The sequence below is a fragment of the Sceloporus occidentalis genome, unplaced genomic scaffold (assembly GCF_023333645.1).
Source record: "Sceloporus occidentalis isolate IW3139 unplaced genomic scaffold, rSceOcc1.0.p SCAF_36, whole genome shotgun sequence".
Taxonomy (NCBI): Eukaryota; Metazoa; Chordata; class Lepidosauria; order Squamata; family Phrynosomatidae; genus Sceloporus; species Sceloporus occidentalis.
This window is the reverse complement of record NW_028317016.1, coordinates 9,325,272-9,340,076: the sequence shown is the minus strand read 5'-3', so window position 1 is coordinate 9,340,076 and position 14,805 is coordinate 9,325,272.

Here is a 14,805-nt window from a genome sequence, read left to right as displayed (position 1 = left end):
TAAGATTTTGCTGTAATGTTTGTAGTGTTTACGATCAATTTTTCCATATCGTAAGTTTACAAAACTGAGTTACAGATCCAATTAGTTTTGTTGATCGGATGCGCGGACAGATGGTTGGACAGATCACTTTCCACTTGCACCTAAATCTTTAAAGTCTTTGTTTTGGTGCTTGGTATGGAAACCAGGCTTCTTATGTTCAGCCTGCGAGATTCTTTTGGGGTTAATTCTACTCTCCATTTCCATGTTAGGTGTTTAGTTGTTTTTATTATTGACTGCTATGCCGAGTATAAATGAAGGATGTCTGGGGACATTGCTTGATAATGCACTACTAAATCATTGTCCCTTAACTGGACAGAACTTAAATCTTCACCGCTGTCTTACTGGGTCTTCCCTGTACGTAGTCTTACTTAATCTACCTCTTATATGTCATAGCTGCACTTGTTATAGGCCCCAGTGGATTCTCTGTGCGAGAGTAGATTCTGGTTCCATTGTGCAGATTAGAGGTAAATGCATATCCAGAACAGGGACGCACCATGTTTGAAAGGGCCTGCAGAAGGACGGTGTGTGAAGAACTGGGGAGCTGCCTGTTGGCTACTCCAGTATTAGGCTATTTTATCCCAGATTTACTAGGCTAGGGGTAACTGACCGGTAGCTCTGAAGCTACAGTTCAAATGGTGCTTAGCAAGCCACATGAATAGTGGGGACTAGCAGAGCATCATGAGAATTCCAGTTCCACCACAGATGTGTAACTACTTTGTAGGTAATTCTGTCCTATATGCAATATTGTTTCCATAGCCGGGATAAAAATGTTTAGTACCTGCATTTTATTATATGCAAATGAAGGGAATTGCATCAATCCAAATATTTGTGCAATCGAGTCTGTTTAAAAAAAAAAAAAAACTTAAAAAATTAAAGTCTTTTAAAAAAAAAAAAAAAAAATACACTGGCTTTCTCTCCTCTGTCTGTCATTCCAGTCCTGTGTGGTGTTCTATGGTATCTCATCTGATGGAATGTTTCTGTGCCCGAATGAATGAATCCTCATTTTCATCACCGCTGTTAGTCAGTGCTCCTCCTCAAAACATCTGTGCATGATTTGGATCTCCATGTACTGTAAAGTTTACAATAAGACTGAGTCACTGCTTTATTCCTTTAAAAAAAAAGGCTAAATTATTTGGTTTCATTTGCTAAAATGATGCATCCCAAATTGAATCCATTACCATATTTGACATAATCGTGATTACACATAAACACACCCTTGCCTCTCACAATTCTATTGTCATGACTGTTTGATCTAGGAATATATTCCGTGTCGCTGAGATTCTACTTCTAATCTTTGCAACTATGATCAATACATCTTTGGGCTGTATTCACTTTCCTGGGTGTTTGCAGAAGTGAACATTTCAATTATGTGACTTCACCATACATTAGAGAAGCCAACCTTAGTGAGCTTCTCTTTGAGAAATACTGCATGATGAATAGTGGAATAAGCGAGGTGGCTGTCATGAACTCTCACTGATTAAACTATTCATTATACAGGGCCAACCGAGCTTTTCTTCCAGGATATGCTTGCTTCCTGGCTTTCTTATAGTTTGTAGTAATACAATGGAGTTGAAATATTCAACCTCTTGACAAATTCTCTTTGACAAATTCTTCTAGTCTCCTATTATTGACTTAATGTTAGTGGCTTTTAGCCAATATAATACATTTGAATATACCAATACTTGTATATGTAGCCAGGGGCATAACTAGAAACCACAGGGCCCTGGAGCAAAAATTGCCATGGCCCCCCAACAGCTGGTATGTGCCATCATTGCCCCCAAACAACTTGTGTGCCTTCTTTGCCCCTTGCCTACTCCCTTCCAAAATAGGCACACACTTACTCATACCCACTAGCACACACGTACACATACATCCATCTCACCCCACTTACTCATACATTCACACAGACATCCATGCTCTCACACACACACAATTAAACATACATGCCAATCAAACATACATACATACATTGCCCCGCTTTCCTCTCACCGCTCCTTACAGCTTGCTATGCTCGTGCAGCAACCCCTGTTTCAGTGCAGGGTCATGTGACCCCGATACGTTCCTGTCTTCCCGTGTCGGTTCAAAATAGTTTAGATAGGTGCGGTCCAGGTCGGATGTCCCTTTCTAAACTATTTTGAGTCGGCATGAGGAGAAGGGAACAAGGGGTCGCAGGCGTCTCACAGGAACCCTTGCAGTGTATGTTGCTTTTAAAAGAAATATTAATGTAGAAATTGTAATGTGTGTGAAAAATTGGTATGGTCCTTTCTGGTTCCCATATTCTGGTACACCCGCTTGGTTGCATCTTGGTTGTAATGCCATAAGTGTCCATCATTTTTACCACTCCGCGCTCTCTCTCTCTCTCTCTCTCTCTCTCTCTCTCTCTCATATATATATATATATATATATATTAGTGAGATGCCACTGGCTCCTGGCTGATGATGTCACACAAACACCATCATTTTCTAGTTCCTTATGTAGGACTGTTTAATAATGGAGCATCTGGCATATAAATGAGTGTGTGGGCCCCGTGGAATGTTTGGGCTGTGGGCAACTTCCCCTTCTGTCCTGGATTAGAGATGGCCATGTGCCACTCAGGAGACTATACCGAAATACTGACATGTGCAATTATGCTGCTTGTCGTTGCTACATTCTCTTCAATTTGTTGCGCAAGTCAACACAGTACTTATGCTCCCAAAACATATTATTTTTATATTAGGACTTAATTAAACTGCTTAATCTTGCGCGATTGCTGCGTGCTACCAAGTACATGGAAATCCACATACACCTGTTAGTCACGTTATGGTACAAGTGATGTCTAAACAGGACAGAGATGATTGATACCTATGTCGACTGTGTTGTGAAATCAGATTTCATGTGGCAACATGCCCTACGTCTATACCTTAACCTATATAAAGACTTATTTTTGTCATGCTTACTTTGACATTCAAAATTATCGTATTTAAAGAGTATAATTTCTGGGGGGGGGGGGGTTTACACACGTTGCGTTGTGTAGCAAACTATGTTCAAGCTCCACAAGGCACAATGCAACTAGGGTGACTACATCGGCCATGTTTTCCAGGCCACATATATATATGTGGAATGTATAGACTCATGAAAGGGAACCAATTAGTGAGTTATACATCCCCCATACTGCAGGACAGCATATGATCTGGGCTGGTCAGCAATATGTAAAAATTATATGTCACCAGGAGATGCACAAGGCTTTACACTAATGGAGTAGGAAGCTCAGGATAGGAATTTACAAAAATGATCTAAAAGTCCAGGGATATGAGTCTGTAATACAAGTCTCCTTTGAGTGACCTGCAGTCATGACCGGTGCCATGAAACAAGCTGTAATAGTCAAGGGCAGTCTCGAATTGGCAAGAACAGTGCAGACCCACACTCGACAAAAAAGTGGCCAAACCACTCCCCAGGCATGACATCATATTGTTAGAGGACTCCATTATCAAAAGCCAATGTCGGGCAGCTAAGTTCCTATCGAATAAAGAAGGCTGTGTCTGAAAAGTTTGTTGCTGATTCAGAACTTTGACTTAAATATATTTACAGACTTGACTAAAATAGGGAAGCTTCATGTCTTTCCTACCTACTGTATTGCACATCTTCGTGCGGAAGCAGAAGGAATTTGTTTTTTTCCAGGCTGTCAAACCAATTCCCTTTCACCCCACGGTAAGTAAGAAAGAATGTGCAAGACTAAACAATATGGATTCCTTTCCCGTTTTAATGCTGCAAAAGTATGTATTCGAGAAATAAGCCATCTGGGATATCTAGGGAATGAGCGATTGAAGTATTTTTTATCTGCAATGAGCTAAGGTCATTCTGATTGGACAAGATCACATTCAAAACAAATGATGTCAGAGAATTTTTTTGCGTATTCATTAAAATACAGCCATTTCTTTATACCACTCTACATTTGGTTACATTTCTCCAGGCTTAAAGCTGTGACATCAGTATTACCTAAGGCTGTTTGGTGACAGATTAAAACATAGGAGAAGAATGCAATGAGGGCTTTTCTCCAATATTTCCATAGCCAAAAACTTTAAGGCCGGAGGGCTGTCAAACAAGGCAAGTGTCGCCAACGGCTAAATATGAGATGTACCTTGTTACAATATTTATGCTCATGCAGTGTACTGCGGCACCTGATCTGCCGGTCCAGCGGATATTTGCCAAAATTCAATACTTTTAGGGGTATATTTGTTGCAGTTGAATTGAGCATTTCATCTTACAGACTTCATTCTGCATTATGATGGACCAGCCTCAAAAAGTGTCTTTTAAGAAGGGCTGAGCTGGCCCTGTATAATTAATATATAGTTAATTATTATCAGTGGTGTCTTTAGTTAAAATTGATTCCTTTTGTTGGGCCAACGTAAAAAAAGATGTAATGTTACATAAGCTTTCTCAGACCTCAGTAGTCTCTTCTTCAGAACAGCTATATCTGCTTTCTTATGTAGTTATTTCAGTGAGATTATTTGAAAGAACAACTCCCTCTGTCGGGGCAGGTTTAATGGCAGAGCTCATAGCAATTGCTCCAAGGCTCCAGCCATGGGGCCCCCCAACTTCAACACCTAATCTGTGCCATCATTGCCCCAACACATCTGGTCAGTGCCTTCTTTACCTCTTGACCCTCCTTCCACCATACAACATATGTGAACAACCTTACATTAATTACACATACCTACTCATACTCACTGAGTACACTCTCCACACACTCCATTACACTTACGCACTCATGCTCACACACACACACACACATGTACACACACACATGTACACACACATACACCCCTCACTGCTCCTGCAGCTTTCTCTCGGGCTGCTCGTGCCTCGTATTTACTGCGTGGTCATGTGACCCCGATACGCGCCTGTCCGACCTTTCTAAACTATTTTGGACTGGCATGGGGAGACAGGAAGAATGGCTCACAGAGGTTGCAGCTGCGATGGGACCTGTGGCTCTAGCGGGCCCTGTAGTTAGGCCAGTGGCCCCGGCACTCTGAGGGCAGAGTCAGTGAGAGTGGTACAAGCTACAAGGAGCTTGTTTGTATGTGTGTATAGTGCGTATTTGCTTGAGTGCTTGGTTGTCCATAAAGAAGTGGGTCTTGAGGGATTTTTTGAAGGACCGAAGGCAGGAGAAAGGCGGATAGGCCAGGGAAGGGCATTCCAGAGGATGGGGGGGGCAGCACTTGAGAAATCTTGCAAGATTGCTTAAGTGCTAGAAATCAGAGGAGAAGATGGAGATCATCGGATGAGCGGAGAGACCGGGCAGGGGTATATTTACAGAGCGAGGAGATTGATGGCCTACAAACGTCACAAGCAGTCAACGCGGTCTGTATGGAGGAGCGGGTTGAAATTTCCTCATGTTGCTATGACTGATCAATAATTACATTAAGTAGTTAGCAGTTATTGCTGCTAAAGGTGGCATAACAAGGTTTTGAGACTAAGGGGCGATTACTTTGTAGCAGGGACAATTTCTTAAATAAATTAGTTAAACATCAAGATGATGTGTTTTTTTTTTTCAATCTAATACTAGGTTTTGGTGGAAGATATATTAAACCTTCATTGACAAAAATATGCAGCAATGCAGAAAATCAGATTGGGGAAAATACTTTTTCACGCAACTGCAGCCGCGTTCTAAAACGTAGATAGATCAGATGTTCTTTTGTAAAACAAGGTCGCCCTCTACTGTGACAAAAGTGCATAGTTCCTATTCATTATTATCCTGAAAAGAAAATCCATTACTTAATCATGCTTCATGTTCAACACATAACAATATGCATCCATACATTTCACTCTTTCATGATAAAATTTAAAGTTTAAAAGGGGCGGGGCCTAATGGGGCAGGCCACATACTCTACATGACCCTGCAGCATTGAGCTCTAGGCTACCCTGTACAGATACTGTGTTGTTTGGAGTTCATTTACAAGAAGTGTTATGCACTGGGCAAAGGCAGTATTTTTACGCCGGGACAGACCCAAATTTGTCCTGGCAAATTCGGGACTGTTAGCAGCTATGTCATAGTAGGATCCTACCAGCACAAGGTCACTGGTCCAAGTCCATGACCTGGGGGTTGTGTTTGGTTCTGCAGAGGCCTACAACCTACACTTCTTTACCGAGAGGGTGGTAGATATATGGGACAGCCTCCCATAGGAAGTGGTAGAAGCTAATACAGTGAGGAAATTTAAACATCCATGGGATAGACATAATGCTAACTTCTGCCTTAGATTACTTAGTTAATCTAAACTAAGAAATATAATTTAATAACAGTTTATTATTATTATGGACTTTGAAATAATTTCAGGCGACCAGAATTTCAGGCGACCTTTTTGGAGGTGTGGCAAGAGATGGGGTGGGGCCAGAAGTGGGCAGGGTTGGGGGTGACCCCTGCTTTCCTTACACCATGTGGGAGCTATAATGGAGGTCTGAGTTACAACTGAATCCACCACCATTGATTATACAGTTCCCAGGGCCACAGGATTCCTAACCGGCCCATAATCCCAACCCCCTCCTACACTACCCACCACCACTCTCTCCACTCATCTCATACTAACTGCCTTTTCCCCTACAACTAAAGAAGAGATAGCCACTCTTCTTTCTTCCTCTCACCTGTCCCCATGACCCCATCACATCACACCTCACAAAGTCTCTATGTCCATCCCTTGGTCCATCACTTACCCACCTATTTAATCTGTACCAACAGCCTTCAAGCATGTGTTAATCACACCCATTCTAAAAAATCCTTCCTCAGATCCCGTCTGTCTGACTAACTACCGCCCTATCTCTCTGCTTCATTTTACCGCTAAGCTGCTTGAACGGATTGTGTACAATCGCCTTACTAACTTCCTCTCCTCTAATTCCCTCCTTGACCCTCTACAGTCTGCTTTCAAACCCCTTCACTCTACTAAAACAGCTCTAACAAAAGTCTCCAATGACTTGCTCTCTGCCAAAGCAAAAGGTCCCTTCTCTATTCTAATACTATTGGATCTCTCTGCTGCTTTTGATACTGTTGATCACCACCTTCTTCTAGACTCACTTCTATAGGCATTCGAGATACAGCTCTCTTCTGGATCTCCTCATATCCGTCTAACCGTTCTTTCTCTGTCAGCTTCTCTGGCAAGACATCTGTCACGTTTCACCATGCGCTAGCTGGACTTGTTCAAACTTTGTTGTTCATTTTCATTTACCGACCACTAGTGGCCGCCCTTGCCACTCAGACCACTCTGACTAATTATCAGGTCCAGCTGCAGTGGCTTACCTGATCAAGTCAGCCTTGATAAACCTGCCCAGCCCTGCAGTCTGGGCCTTGACATTGAAGTTGGAGGACTACCTGTTTGGTTCCTGATTTGTTCCAGTACCTGCCTTGTTCCAGTACCTGCCTTGTTCCAGTACCTGCCTTGTTCCAGTACCTGCCTTGTTCCAGTACCTGCCTTGTTCCAGTACCTGCCTTGTTCCAGAACCTGCCTTGTTCCAGAACCTGCCTTGTTCCAGAACCTGCCTTGTTCCAGAACCTGCCTTGTTCCAGAACCTGCCTTGTTCCAGAACCTGCCGTGTTCCAGAACCTGCCGTGTTCCTGAGTTGCGGCCTGCGCCCCACTAAGTGGACTCCCAAGAGGAGTGCCCTGCATCGCGACTCCCAGGATGACTGCCCACTAGCGGACTACCCTGGTTGAGTGCCCTGCAAGTGGGCAACCTGCCGTGTGCCCTGCAAGTGGGCAACCTGCCGTGTGCCCTGGAAGAGGGCTACAAGCCGTGTGCGCCGCAAGTGGGCTTATCTGCCGTGTGCCCCGCAAGTGGGCTTATCTGCCGTGTGCCCCGCAAGTGGGCTTATCTGCCGTGTGCCCCGCAAGTGGGCTTATCTGCCGTGTGCCCCGCAAGTGGGCTTATCTGCCGTGTGCCCCGCAAGTGGGCTTATCTGCCGTGTGCCCCGCAAGTGGGCTTATCTGCCGTGTGCCCCGCAAGTGGGCTTATCTGCCGTGTGCCCCGCAAGTGGGCTTATCTGCCGTGTGCCCCGCAAGTGGGCTTATCTGCCGTGTGCCCCGCAAGAGGGCTTATCTGCCGTGTGCCCCGCAAGTGGGCTTCCTGCCAAGTTGGGTGACTTTCTTTGTATTTATTGATGTACCATTGCAGTCAATACAACTCTTAATCCAGATCTGTTGTCTGTGGTTTCTTCCTGCACCTGTCTGTAACAACCCCAGACCATAATGCATCGTGGGGTACAGACAGAGCCCCTCGTATCCCCTGCACCTGGGCTCCTTATCAACCTGTGTTCTCAGCTCGTGACAGAATGTCAAGGCCCACACAAGGAGTTCGCGGGGATACCTGCAGTGCTGGAATTGTTGGCAGAATGTGTACTCCACCTATGCAAGTCGGTAAGGACTGTGGTGGAAGCCGATTGCGTGGACACAAAAACCAAGACACAGACACAAAGAAAGAAGGCTGCTAAGAGCTTTAAGCGAGAGCCACTCACCAAAAAGGAAATACAGAGAAGGCAAGAGGACGACCTGTGCTTTTATTGTGGAGGGACTGGCCACAGGATAACATATTGTCCGCACAGACCAGTCAAGCCGTCCGCAACCCCCATTGAGAAACCCCATGTCCAGGAACCTGCATATGACGTCAGCAACGTTACAAAGCAGAAGCATTCCCTGTCGCGACCACAGACAGGTAATGTAGGGGTTAACCAGTCCTCGGCACCTGAGGATCCTACGCCCTCTATAGTAACGTCAGATGACCTCCAGACCTCGTCTGACGCCCCCGAGTGGTCTGATATGGACAGTGCGTCATCTGAGGCGGATGTCATGGATCTCAACCCCCCAGCTGTTTGTGCGGTAAGGAACACCACTCCTACCACTCACAGGAGTAGAAAAAGGACACTCCAAACCGCACAACACTCCCTAGGAGCTCCTGGCAACGTCCTTGCATCAGATGGAAAGATCGTACACAGAACAGAACTGAAACAGTACGAACAACGTCTCCGTGACCAAAGGTCCAGTAAGCGTTCCTCTTTTCCACCTGCAACCCAGCCCTGTCTTGGTGCTATTCAACACCGCTCAGAGGAGAACCGTGCACAGGGCGAATACCTAACCCCTGGTGAATTCAGGAGTAGATGTGGGACAAGACAAGCACTTACCGGGACTATCACATCTGTCTATCCAGCCCAAATCAGCACAACAGAACCACTGCCATCAGATCGTGTAGTGACTTCCAACGGCAATGTAATATGTCGTGAAGACCTGGAAGCGTATGAGAAAGCACTACGTGCTAGGACAAAGAAGAAGAAGTCTCACCGCAGACGGTGAGACCACTGTTCCATGGTTCTGTGAGCATCCGGAGGCTGCTCCTTGCAGTGGGGGTATGTCACGTTTCACCATGCGCTAGCTGGACTTGTTCAAACTTTGTTGTTCATTTTCATTTACCGACCACTAGTGGCCGCCCTTGCCACTCAGACCACTCTGACTAATTATCAGGTCCAGCTGCAGTGGCTTACCTGATCAAGTCAGCCTTGATAAACCTGCCCAGCCCTGCAGTCTGGGCCTTGACATTGAAGTTGGAGGACTACCTGTTTGGTTCCTGATTTGTTCCAGTACCTGCCTTGTTCCAGAACCTGCCTTGTTCCAGAACCTGCCTTGTTCCAGAACCTGCCTTGTTCCAGAACCTGCCGTGTTCCTGAGTTGCGGCCTGCGCCCCACTAAGTGGACTCCCAAGAGGAGTGCCCTGCATCGCGACTCCCAGGATGACTGCCCACTAGCGGACTACCCTGGTTGAGTGCCCTGCAAGTGGGCAACCTGCCGTGTGCCCTGGAAGAGGGCTACAAGCCGTGTGCCCCGCAAGTGGGCTTATCTGCCGTGTGCCCCGCAAGTGGGCTTATCTGCCGTGTGCCCCGCAAGTGGGCTTATCTGCCGTGTGCCCCGCAAGTGGGCTTATCTGCCGTGTGCCCCGCAAGTGGGCTTATCTGCCGTGTGCCCCGCAAGTGGGCTTATCTGCCGTGTGCCCCGCAAGTGGGCTTCCTGCCAAGTTGAGTGACTTTCTTTGTATTTATTGATGTACCATTGCAGTCAATACAACTCTTAATCCAGATCTGTTGTCTGTGGTTTCTTCCTGCACCTGTCTGTAACAACCCCAGACCATAATGCATCGTGGGGTACAGACAGAGCCCCTCGTATCCCCTGCACCTGGGCTCCTTATCAACCTGTGTTCTCAGCTCGTGACAACATCACCCCTTCCACTTTCGGTTGGCGTCCCCCAAGGTGACCCTTTGTTGTTCTCTCTTTATACTTCATCCCTCGGAAAACTAATCAACTAATTTGGCCTCCAGTATCATCTATATGCAGATGATACCCAAATCTACCTGTCTTCTCCTGATTTCTTTCCCTCATGTCCCATATTACCAATTGCTTGTCTGCTATTTCTTCATGGATGTCACAACGCTACAATGAAACTTAATCTTTCTAAAACTGAACTCATTATCTTCCCTCCTTCCATCACCCCGATATCTGAATTCTCTTTCACGATTAACAACAAAATGATCACTCCCACTAACCAGGCCCGATGCCTTGGGGTCATCCTTGACTCTTACATCTCCTTCATCCCTCACATTCAGTCCCTCGACAGATCCTGCCGCTTGCACCTAAAAAACATTGCATCCGCCCATTCCTCACCCAACAATCCATAAAAACTCTGGTTCATTCACTTATCATTTCCCGTCTTGACTACTGCAACACTCTTCTGGTTGGCATTCCACTGTCTTGACTATGTCCTTTGCAGTCTGTCCTAAATGCTGCTGCTAGGCTTATCTTCTTTGCACGCCACTCCTATTCTGCTTCCCCATTCTGTGAAACCCTCCACTGACTACCTATTGCCTTTAGAATTAAATTTAAAACTCTGGTACTAACATATAAGCCCCTCCATAACACTGCTCTTCCATACATTTCTGCCCTCATAAGCAAATACTCTCCTACCCGATGCTTATGTTCTTTCCATGGGCTAAGGCTCTCCTCCTCGCTTATGACCTCTTCCTTTTCCCGTCTACAAGATTTCACTTGGGCTGCCCCATATCTCTGGAATCTACTTCCACCGAACGTTCAGCATTCACCTTCCCTCCCAACATTCAAGAAACATCTCAAAACTCACTTCTTCAGAGAAGTATACCATCTTAGCTGCTAGAACCTCCTTGTCATTGACAACCACCACACTACCTCTCACCCTTTTTCTGTGCCTTATGTTTGTGCCCCATTCCCTCCAGATTGTAAGCTTGCGAGCAGGGCTCTCTCCACCTAATGTATCAGTTTGTCTTAGTCTGTCAATTCTAGCCTTGTCATACCCCTTGAATATATGTATTGTATTAAGCGCCGCATAAATTGATGGAACTATATAAATAAAAGATAATAATAATAATAAATAAATAATTTTTCCCAGTCCAGGAGAGGCTGCCAGGGGAGAAGGAAAACGAGGGAAGTCGGCATATTTGTCCGGTCCACGCAAACCGGACATGGATTAAAAAAAAAAAAATTTGGAAGCAGCAAAAGAGAGAGATTTTTGTGGGGGGGTCTTTCCCAAGAATGTTTATGTGACTGCAACCTTTTGGAAGCTACTCATATAGCTGAGTAAGGCTGATTTAGTAGGTTCACTAAAAACAGAGATGGGAGTGTTGATTAAAGAGGACCAGGAAAAAGCAGAAACTTTAAGTGCCTGAAATCCGTGGCAGCACACAATGGGTTAACGTTTCCTCGTTCCCTTGGAATAGAAGATACACTCAAGCAATAGCACAGATACAAGTAATAATTGATTAATTAATTAATTGGTGGTCCCTCCCACACATACCCTATAAAACCTGTTACCCAACAACGGACACCTGTATGGTATATAGCAGTGAAAACATTTATTGGGTGGGTATACTTGTGCTGCCACGGATTCCAGGAAATGAAAATTTCAAAAAAGGTACATTTTCCACTTCCTGTTCATCCGTGGCAGCACACAATGGGAAAAGCCCAGCAGTGACAAAGAATACAGGGTGGGAAATCACAAGCAGTTACATCATACTTGCTCCATGGATTACATTCTTGCCAAAGGCTGATCCTTGAGAGGATGCGACATCCAACCTGTAGTGTTTCATAAAGGTAGATGGAGAGGCCCATGTGGCCGCTTTACAGATTTGATCCATCAGTATGTGGTACCTCTCTGCCCACGATGCTGCCGTTGATCTTGTGGAATGAGCTTTTAGTGTTAGAGGAGATTGAATACCTTCCATGGTATAGCACATCTTGATGGTGTCTCTTAACCATCTGGCTAGAGTAGCTTTGCTTGCTCTTTTTCCCTTGTTTTGGCCTTGAAATTGAAGGAAGAGACTTTCTGATAGCCTAAAAGGAGCGGTTTTCTCCAAGTAGGTTACAATGGTTTGTTTCACATCCAGGAGGTGTAAATTGTCTTCTTGAGATGGTAGTACTGGAAGTATGATCTCCTGATTTAGATTCTCGACTGACGGAACTTTAGGCAGAAATCCTGGCATTGTTCTTAGAATCACTGCCTCTGGCATGGGCGTAGGAACTGGAGGGGACAGATCCCCCCCAGTAACTCATGTGGGGGGACCGATAATTAAGAAATCCACCCCAGGGCCGTAGGGACCCCCCCCTGCTACTTACCTGTGGGAGGGTCTTCTGCAGGGGAGGGCTGGCAGCCTAAGGCCTGGGGGGCAAGTCTAGTCAACTGGCCCGTTGCACCATCAAAGCGGCTGCGAGCGACATTGAAAGCGGCCGTCGTGCGGCAGTCACTCCACCAGCGCCTAATGAAATTAAAGTGGCCGGCGTGCACGCACCGCATGCCTCAGCTCTTCATCCCACCACTTTTAAGACGTGGGAAGAGGAGCTGAGGCATGGCCATTGGGTCTGACAGCCGCATGATGCAGGGGGGTACCTAGAGTATTTGGCACCTGTGGCAGACCCTGTATGTGGCACCCCCACACACACACACTTTAAAACTGCATAGTTTCTATGGTTAGGCAAACATTGACAGGGGTACAGCATATTTGTTATCATTATATGCTTAGGGATTATGCGGTACCACCGTCAATGTGTGCCTATACATTGAGCCAGACACTGACAACCCCTATCACTATATACTAAGCCAAACATTGATGTGGTGTAGGCTTACCACTTTAGTGACTGGCATAGTATATAGTAGGGATGCAACGAAATGAAAATTCTGGACTGAAACTAAAAATTCAGCATTCACTTGGCCAAAACTGAAAAAAAAAACAAAAAAAACCTTTAAAATACTTTATTAAAAGTAACACCAAAATTAGACAAAAAAATCAACAACAATATTAACATATATATACACACAAACACACATATATATAACAACAATCACAATCCTATCATGCCCAGGTTCTAGCATGTGCTGGCTGACTTAGCATGATAGGAGTGTGATTGCTGTTTGCAATTATATATATATATATTAATACTGTCATTGAATTATTCTGTCCAATAAAAGTGTTAACACACCGAAGTTGGACCAAAAAATAATTTATAACAGCAATCACACTCCTATCATGCCTAGGCAGCCACTACATGCTGGAATCTGGGCATGAAAGGAATGTGATTACGGACTCCCTATGCCAAGCTATCCCCCAACACTTACACATCCATGCTATCTGAAACCCTCATTCACAAACATTCAGCATAACACCCATCACTCTCACACACTTACATTCAGCATAACACCCATCACTCTCACACACTTACATTCAGCATAACACCCATCACTCTCACACACTTACATTCAGCATAACACCCATCACTCTCACACACTTACATTCAGCATAACACCCATAACTCTCACACACTTACATTCAGCATAACACCCATCACTCTCACACACTTACATTCAGCATAACACCCATAACTCTCACACACTTACATTCAGCATAACACCCATCACTCTCACACACTTACATTCAGCATAACACCCATAACTCTCACACACTTACATTCAGCATAACACCCATCACTCTCACACACTTACATTTAGCATAACACCCATCACTCTCACACACTTACATTCAGCATAACACCCATCACTCTCACACACTTACTAATCCACTCTTTCCTACCTTTTCTTCTTTCACTCTCACTTTTCCTCCTCCTCCTCTTCTTCTTCTTCCTGTCCTTCCGGTGCACTGAGCGCGGAAGACGGTGGGCGTGGCTTCAATGTTGTGCCGCGCGCATCGTTTCTGAAGGCGTGCCGGCATGGTGGCACCCCTCAGATGAGCGGCAGCCGGGGCGGACCGCCCCCCTCCCCCCCACGCCAGGTACGCATGACGGCCGCATTCAATCCTGCTCGCGGCCGCTTAGTTTTTAACTTTGCGGCCGCAGCCGCATTGAATGCTCGTCAGTCCGGCCCTGACTGCCCAGTCCGCCCCTGGTCTTCTGTACTGCACAGAGGAAGCGGAACCCAGCAGAGTTCACGTGACATCACATCCTGCTTCCTCTGTGCAGTACCATAGAACGCAGAGAGAGGCCGTGCCCCCTGTTGAAGTCTGTGAGCGGCACCGAGGAGCTGCAGTGCAGGTAAGGGGGTGGGGAGGGTGTTTGAATCAGTATGCGTGATTGAGGGAATTAATCTGTGAATGAATGAGTATATGAATTAATGAGTGTGTGTGTGATAGCATGGATGTGTAAGTGCTGAAACCTAGGCATGATGGGACTGTGATTTCTGTTAGCAATCACACTCCTATCATGCCAAGTCAGCCAGTACATGC